Source organism: Candoia aspera, chromosome 4 (assembly GCF_035149785.1).
Source record: "Candoia aspera isolate rCanAsp1 chromosome 4, rCanAsp1.hap2, whole genome shotgun sequence".
NCBI lineage: Eukaryota > Metazoa > Chordata > Lepidosauria > Squamata > Boidae > Candoia > Candoia aspera.
This window is the reverse complement of record NC_086156.1, coordinates 95,708,531-95,717,829: the sequence shown is the minus strand read 5'-3', so window position 1 is coordinate 95,717,829 and position 9,299 is coordinate 95,708,531.

The window sequence follows — 9,299 nt, the reverse complement described above, 5'->3', positions numbered from 1 at the left end:
TCCTCCTTTTCTGCCCCACCTGAGGCATTGTTTTAAAACCCTCAATGCAGTAAGCTAAGTTAGTAAAAATCCAAAGCATTAGTCTCAAGTGCAATCTGCATTTATAACCCTGTGTAACAGTGAAAGAAAGACAAAAGACCAGTCACTCCTGGTTGGTATTTGGATGGTAGATCACCTGAGAACACCAGCAATGAAGAGGATGCTGCAAAGTCCAAAAGAAAACAGAACTCCTGGAGAAAGCAACGGCAAACATCTTCTTCATTGCTGCTCAGAAAACTTCATGATGTATCACAAAGTCATCTTGGGTCAAACTTGTTTTACATTCCAATTTGTGATTTAGGTGATCCAAACCAATGCCCAATCCCCAGTTTAGAGTATGAAATTAAAGCATCTCAGACCAATGACTGTATAGCCTTGATCTGAATGCATCCAATGAAAGGGAACATGTGCTCTCTTCTCTGATTGGTCCCACTATGCAACTACTCTTACTGATTAGATGTATACATTTGTCTGTGTGTGTACGCACACATGAATTTCAATATTCAGTACAATCCTGCTTTCCTTTAACTTCATTCCATTATTCCATGTCCTTCACTCTGCAATGAGAGTAGAAGTAGAAACTACCCAAGTAGAGATCCAAGTAGGATTCATGTATTGACAAAATGATAAGATTCTTGTGTTCACGAGGAACCTTTAAGGATCAATTTGGCTTTCTTTTTTTGTTCCCTTTCTTTGATCACTGGGAACATTTTTGTTTGTTTGTTTGTGTGTACCTGTGTTTTATGCTAATGGCAATTCCAAGCATTTTATCCCAGAAAACGGAGTGAAAGAATGAGACCTGACATTTCATTATTGATTTATTTTGATGTAGGGTATAACATTTTCTGCTTGGGCTCAGCAAAACTTAGGTCCTTTATTGGAGGCATTTCTGCTGTCCCTCATTCTTGCTCTGCCTCCCAAAATACAGGATGATATTTCAAAAATGCCTTCTGGTGAAGATCTCAGAGATGTCTAGCTGAAACTAGACAGAGTTTATTTCATCTGAAGAGGCTAGCAACACTGCTGTTTCATCACATTCTGCCTAGAAATGAAACAGTGGAGTCACTTTTATTATTGCCCTTTATCAGTTATACATTAATATTTAACAGAGCTTAATTTTAATTTTGTAATTCTGAATCTTAGAAAAGAACCTGCAGGAAATTGAAAGTTATAAACTGGTTTCTTATTAAATGGTATTGACCAAGAGTTTCACAACAAAACTAGCCCAAAATCTTCAGTAGTTGCACGAGTCACAATCTGGGTGCCAAGCATGGGACAATTGTGTGATATAAATAGATATACTGAATACATCATGTAATAAATTGGATTCAAGGGTGGGTATCTTATGGATGTTGAAAAAGCTTTTGACATGGCACAGATCATTTTTTTTGAAAATATTTCCTGAAATGTGCTTTTCACCTCAACCCTTCCTTTCCAATATCTCTGCCCGGTAAGTGTTCTGTTCTGAGTATGAATTGATCAGGAGGAGGTAGAATAAAGTTCTTTATTTACAAATTCACAACTATTTACACAATTTAGCGCTTAGTTCAGAAGAGAGCAATAATAGTCTTTGATCAGTTCCATCCTGGTAGGAAGGCAGAACAAATCTGAACTGCAGGGCTCTGGGATCTTGCTGAGCAAAGTTCTTGCATACCATGTGGCAAGGCAGCAAGGCAGCAAGGCAGCAAGGCAGCAAGGCAGCAAGGCAGCAACGCTGGACTCAGCTGAGGTATGCGGCAAGGCAACAAGGAAAGATTCCACTGTGGTTTGCAGCAAGGCGGCGAGGCAAGGCTTGCCTGTGGTTCATGGCAAGACGACTGGACAGGACTTGACTGTGGAGTGCGGAAGATGGCTAGGCTAGGCACATCTAAGGAACAAAACGAAGTGACGGAACAAGACTCGGCTGAAGAACTCCACGAGGCAGCGGGGCTAGATTCAGCTGGGAAACAGGGCAAAGTGGCTAGGCAAGGCTTGACTGAAGAACACCACGAAGTGGCAGGACAAGGTTTGGCTGAAGAGAACAGCGAGGCAACTGGGCAAGGCTTGGCAGAAGAATACTGTGAAGCAACAGGGCAAGGCTTGGCTGGAGGAGGCAGGGAAGCAGCAGGACGAGGTTTGACTGGAGGGTGCAGCAAAGTGGCAGGATGAAGCTTGGCTGGAGAATGCAGTGAAGCAGCACTCAATATGTGGTCCAGATTCAGAAGGCAGGGGTCAGTAGCAGCCTCTGAGTCTTCCCACGTGTGGACTGGCTCAGTGTTTGAAGACTTGGTGGTTGAAGGTGCAGGATCAAATTGGAGATCAAAGAACTCAGGCTTCAACAGAGCTTTTAGCAAACGATTGCCTCTGGCAACCTGATCCTGGCACTGGCGTCCTGTTATTCTGTTACCTTCCTGCTGTTTCTCATCTGTGGCCAATCGGGCTTCTTTCTGCTTGGCACACTTTTCAGCTTGGCTTTCCCGTTCTCTCAGGCATTAGCAAATCCGCCTCCTGGTTCTCACCAATCCAAAGCTTCGAACTTTGCCGCCTTGCTGAATCATGCTCTATTTCAAAATTCCTGCCTTTAGCATTATTACCAATGTTTAACTCCAACTCCCCCTCCTCTAAATCAGAGTCAAACTCCATTCTGACAGAAGGGGAGGGGAGAGAAAAAGAAAACCAAGTGATATCTGTAGGCAATCTCTCCTGTGCCTGACATTTCCCAACTCCCTCGAGAGTGGAGAGATTGGAGAACAAGCAATTATAAGAGAGAAGAAATGGGGAACACACATCAAAAGCAATGCGCTGGTACTGGCACTGGTTGAGCACACTCAACAACCAACTGATGTATTCCCCATTGTGTGCCTCTTTACTCTCTTGTAATCCCTTCCTCTCCAATTAATGTAACATTAATTCCCTTCTTGCTATCTATCCCAGCACTGGGGGGAGCATCCCAAAGGGGAGAGGAGTGGTTAGAAAGCAAACATAAACTGAGGGTGTGAAACTATTGGTCTTGTCAATTTCCAGCTGACTACCACTTCCTCCTTCAAGCTCCACAGGGGGGCCATCCACTCCTTAAAGAGAGCTCAAGCAGCCACCAGCAAAGGCAAGCATATCTAATTACTTCTGTTATTATTTCTTTAGATTCCAGGCAGAAAGTGGAGCTTTCTGCTCTTGTAGACTATGGGGAAACCACTAATTTCATAGATACAGAAACAGTAGAGAAACTAAAGTTGCCAGCTCAAGCTTTTCAATACTCAATGATAGTTGAAATTACAGATGGTCAGCCACTAAGGGCAGGACCAATTCTGCAGCACATGGTTCCTCTGCAATTGACAGTCAAAGACCACACAGAGGTCATCATGCTGTATATAATTGGCTCCTTGAAAGTGCCCATAATCTTGGGTATAGAATGGCTTCAGATTCGTCCCCTTCTCAAGAAGCCATTACTGGATCCAACCAAGCTGGAAAACATTCTTCTGGTGTCTAACCTCCCTTTTGTGTGGAAGGTTGTGGGGAAGATGGTTGTGCAGCAGCTTCAGTGGGCCCTGGATGAAGCGGATTATCTGGACTCCTTTCAGTTGGGATTCAGGCCTGGGTATGGGACAGAGAATGCATTGGTTGCACTTTGGGATAATCTCTGGTGGGAGCAGGACAGGGATTGTCCTTGCTCTGCTTGATCTCTTGGCACCTTTCGATACCATCAACCATGGTATCCTTCCATATCGACTACATGGGTTGGGAGTGGGTGGCACAGTATTGTGCTAGTTTACTTCCTTTCTGCAGGGCCAGTACCAGTCAGTGTTGATTGGAAAAGAGAGATCCCTCCCTCAGCCTTACTTTGTGCATTTCTGCAGTGTTTGGTACTTTCTCCGTTCCTATTTAACATCTACATGAAGCCATTGGGTGAGATCATCCATCACCATGGGGATGAGATATCATCAGTATGTGATGATGCCCAGTTATATAGCTCTGCCCAGGGTGAATTGAGTGATGCTGATGTCCTGTCCTGGTGCCCTGTGGTCTGAATGGGGAACAACAAGCTTCAGCTCAACCTTGTCAAGACTGAATGGTTCTGCATTTTGGGCCTTCTGGATCTTGGATTTTACCATCTTTGATGCTGAATGTGATGGCACTGCCCCAGACAGACCTGGTATGCAATCTGGGGGTCCTTCTAGACTCACAATTCCTTCTTGAGGAACAGGCGTCAGTTGTGGCTAGGAGGGCCTTTGAGCCTTTGTGCAACTTCATGTAGTGTACCAATTTGGCCTTTTCCTGGACCATGAGGCTCTACTCATAGTTACTCTTGCCCTGGTCATCTCTAGAATGCATTACTGTAATGTGGTCTATATGGGGCTGCCCTTGAAGAGTATCTGGAAGGTTCAGTTGATGCAGAATGTGGATGCATGGACAGTTATGTGCACTCTAGGATGCCAGACATTATGTCTCAGTTTTGTGAGCTGCATTGGTTGCCAGTTTGCTTTCAGGTACAATTCGAGGTGCTGGTTTTGATTTTAAAGCCCTGCATGGCATGGGACCAGGTTATTTGAGGGACAACATCTTTTTTTTTTTTAAATAAGAATTTTATTAAATTTAAGGAAAAGATAAAAGTTTCAGAAAAATAAAAAAAACTACAAAGAAAGAAAAAACTAAAGAAGTGTGAAAACAAAAGAAAAACATTTAGAAATTACAAAAGGAAGTGACTTCCAACTTTAAAGAGTAAGGATATATAACAATTTTCTATAATCAATCCCTTACCCTATAGAATAGAATAGAATAGAATAGAATAGAATAGAATAGAATAGAATAGAATAGAATAGAATACTTTATTGGGCAAGTATGATGAGACATATAAGGAATTTGACTTCAGTGCAAGAGCTCTCAATAGATTTACATAACATCAGAAAATAAACAATAATAAAGTAGTAATGTTATTTACTAAAACTATACAATCAAGAAAAGAAAAGAATTGAAGAAAAATAATACTACGGCTATTAACTAACACACATTCATATTTAAAGGGAGAATTAAGGGACAGTATACAGCATCTGTTGTCTAACATATGTTCACATTTAACAGAGCATTACCAGTCACATCTTAGCAGTCATGTCTTACCATACATTATCAATCATTACATCATGCAACACTAATTAGGTGTTCAATAGAGCAATGGCATGAGGGAAAAAAACCTGTTTCAATGTCTAGATGTTTTGACATACGGTACTCTGTAGCGCCATCCTGATGGTAGAAGTTGAAACAGTTTACGTACAGGATAAGAAGGTTCTGCAGATATCTCCTCCACCCTCCTTTTGACCCTTGCAGTATACAGTTCTTCTATAGAAGGCAGGCGGATTGCAATGATTCTTTCTGCAGACTTAACTATCCGTTGAAGTCTATATTTGTCCTGCTTGGTTGTGGAACCAAACCAGACAGTTATAGGAGAACAGATAACAGACTCAATAACTCCTCTGTAAAACTGTAACAAAAGGTCCTGAGATAGATTAAACTTCCTAAATTGATGCAGCAAGAACATCCTTTGTTGTGCCTTTTTGATGATAGTTCTGATGTTAAGCATCCATTTCAGGTCTTGAGAAATTATGGAGCCCCAAAACTTAAAGGACTCTACTACTAATACTGGGCTATCAAATATAGTAAGAAGAGGGGAGTTAGAAGGATTCTTTCTAAAATCCACAACCATCTCTACAGTTTTGAATGTATTCAGTTTCAAGTTGTTATAACTACACCACAGGGCCAGTTGTTGTACCTCCCGTATATATGCTGACACATCACCATTCCAAATGAGACCAATAACAGTTGTATCATCTGCAAATTTCAGAACTTTAACAGAAGAATCTTTTGAAGTACAGTCATTGGTATAGAGGGAGAAAAGCAACGGGGAGAGCACACATCCCTGAGGGGCACCTGTGCTAATTGACCGAATACTGGATATAGTTTTGCCTAACCTCAAATGCTGTTTCCTATGGGTTAGAAACCTGATTATCCACCTACAGGTAAGGTCAGGCACAGTAAGCTGGATCAGTTTGTTATAAAGAATCCCTGGAATAATAGTATTGAATGCTGAGCTAAAGTCCACAAAAAGGATTCGTACATAAGACTCTGGAGATTCAAGATGCTGCAGAATATAATGTAAAGCCATGTTGACAGGATCATCTGCTGACCTGTTGCCTCTATAAGCAAACTGCTATGGGTCTAGCAGAGGATCTGTGATAGCTTTCAGATGAGCCAGCACTAACCAAGATCACATTATTTCTATAAATCATTCCATAAGCACATTATAAAAATCACTAAATACAATTGCTCTCTCACCTTGTATTTAAACAAAAAAATGCAAAGCTCCTAATTAACTTCCCCCCAAAGATAAAAACTACTTAATTATTTCCTTCCCACTACTATTCAACACATTTCTGTCTACTATAATAAAAATCAAAATAAATTAAAAAAACTGTCTACCATTATAGTTAATAATACAATTATAACAAGCCAAACGAAACCCCAAACCAGTTATTGTTATTGTTATTTTTCTTTATACCTAATACTTAATCCCAATCATTAAAGGTAAATAAAATCATCCAAAACCTAAAGACTGTCCAAATATATATAATCTTAACCCCTTACCCCACTTCAAAATAGACCAAAGCATTTACATATCTCCATAACAAACACAGAACATTTTCTTGAAAAAATCAAACAGCCCAAATACTCCCTTCAAGAACACAGACTTCTCTTCAAAAAAAACCTCTGATACTTGATAGCATAACATAACATTCCATCCAAGTTCCTCTCATGATTTGCAGCTCAACCTCTCCTTTAAATTTCTTCACCTCGACATTGCAATCTTGACCCAGCATTTGAACATAAGATCCGATCTCACTCTTAGAAGAAATATTTCTGTCACTGTTGAATTCCTCAGTTTCATCCATGACATCCCCAACCAGATGACACATTTTAAAGCTCATATTTTCCACAATGCTCTGACTGTCTTGCATAAGAGCTTGGCAAGAATCAGAAAGAATCTGCTCAGTATCTTGATTAATTTCTCAATGAGAATCAGAGAAAGCCTGATTGAACTCCTCCATATCTCACGCAGTAGATTATGGCACCTCCTAGGTACTTAACCAGCAAAAGTGGAAGATAATGAATGACTTCCAAACTGTGTTTACATTCTTGAGGACAGTTCCTAGGGAAAGTTGCAGCCAAAAAGTAAAAGTTCAAAACAAAATACATCCTAAAGAAAGAGAAAATCAAGAAGGCAAAATGGCTGTCTGCTGAGACACTAGAAGTAGCCCAAGAAAGAAGGAAAGTGAAAGGCGCATGTATCATGGCCCATGTATAAATTTTCAGTCCAAAAAATGGTTGGAACAGACAAAAACCAACCCATTGCAAAATACTACGGGTGTGCTGAGTTTTGAAGGAGCATTTTGCTTCACTGAGCAAAGTACACAGTAAAAAAGAAAAAGAAAGAAAGAAAAAGAAATTGTGAGAATTGTCCCCTGCTTCAAAACAGTGGTGCTCCTACTGCTTCATTAATTTTGGTATATTGCATTGTCACCATGAGAAAAGCAAAATGCTGAAGTGGAACGGACATATTTTACACAATTGTACTAAGTGTTTCTGTCCTGACTCCCAGGAAACACTCTCAGACAGGGAACTGGTCTCTAATGTTTTATTGCTAATACATAACAGTAATCCTAACAAACTGAACAAGCGTGGGAAAACCCAGTCATATAAACCCCGCAGGTTAAGGTGGTCCCAATCTGTGCCTCTTGGAATGGCTCACCAATTCCTCAGTGCTACGCATGCGCTTAACAGTCTGGAAGGGAGCCCCCTGCTCGCCAGCCTTACTCATGACAGTTTCTTTGTCCAGAGGGGGAAAATGTCCTCGAGGAATCTGAAGTGAAGATTGTAATGGTAAAATTGAACTGGTCTTGGGGAAGGAGCCAATGGCACATATTTAACATAGTTCACAGTTTGGCTCAAGAGGCAGATATACTGTACATGTAGCAGTTCCGCTAAACTTGGACTTATTTATTTTTTTATTTATTTATTTATTTTTCGAATTTCATCACCACCCATCTCCTTCAAAAGAGGGAGTGGATTGGGGAATTTCTTGTTTCAGTTTGGACTTCTTTAAAAAATTCTCTTGAATAAGCTTAGGCATTATTTGTGCCCAAACTATATACTGATGGCTAAGGGGAATTTTTCCCCTTCTGTTTGAGCTTTGTATTTTGCAACCTTTCCTTGTGCATCCCCTTCCTTGATGCTCATTCTTTACTTGAGACTGGAATGTTATGTTTATGATTGAGTAGTACTCTTACTATACTTACTATTACTGAGAACTGCTATCCAGTATAAAGTATTAAAAATAAATTGATGTACTTCAATTTAAATGTTTATGGTGAAATGTGAAAAAATTGCTTACTAGCACATAAAATGAATTGAGTTAAATTTACTGTTATTTTCTTTATAATTCTGGCTCCTTCTTATCTTCTCTATATAAATACTATAAAGCTGAAAGAAAGAAGTTAGAAGCCTAGATTGACTGAGTAATCGATTATATGCCATCAAGTCACTGTTGACTCTCAGTGGCCACATAGATAGATTTTCTCCATGACAAGCTGTCCCTCACCTGAACGATGCTGGAAGTATAGGGCTCTCCCTACCAGAGACACCAGAACATCACCTCTGGACCCTTGGAATCAAAACCTTTAGGTGACAATTGGAACCAGTAAGCTCTTTTAGGCATTTTTTCCTGTGCACAAGGATGTGTTGTTTCACTCAGATCTCAGGAAGCTGGTTTGACAGCTCCTGGCTCTCTGACTAAAATCTAAAGAAAAGGAGATGGTTAAGGCCTCCCTTTGCAATGACAAATGTCACTTTGTATAACCACTGTCAACAGCAGGAATATCATGTGAGCTGCATTTTTGAGTAAATGTCAATAAAAGCATTAAAGCCCACATGAAATCTTGGCAATATGCTGGGAAACCTCCCCAGATTTATCAAAAAAGTATAGCAAGGCATAGGAGAAATATAATCTCTTACTTCTGCCCTGCAAAATCAGAATATTCACTATTTTAATATCAGAAACCAAAAGAAGTGTTCTATTCAGTGGCTTGGGTCTAGACTAACTAGCTGAACGTTCCTTGTACAAGTCAATTCCACAGAGTTTATTTTTCAGAGGAAATAAATACCAGGGCTATGAACACTGTAAGGCCTGTGGTCATTAGCATACCAAAAGTGTTCTCTTCGGGCATAAAGACATTGAG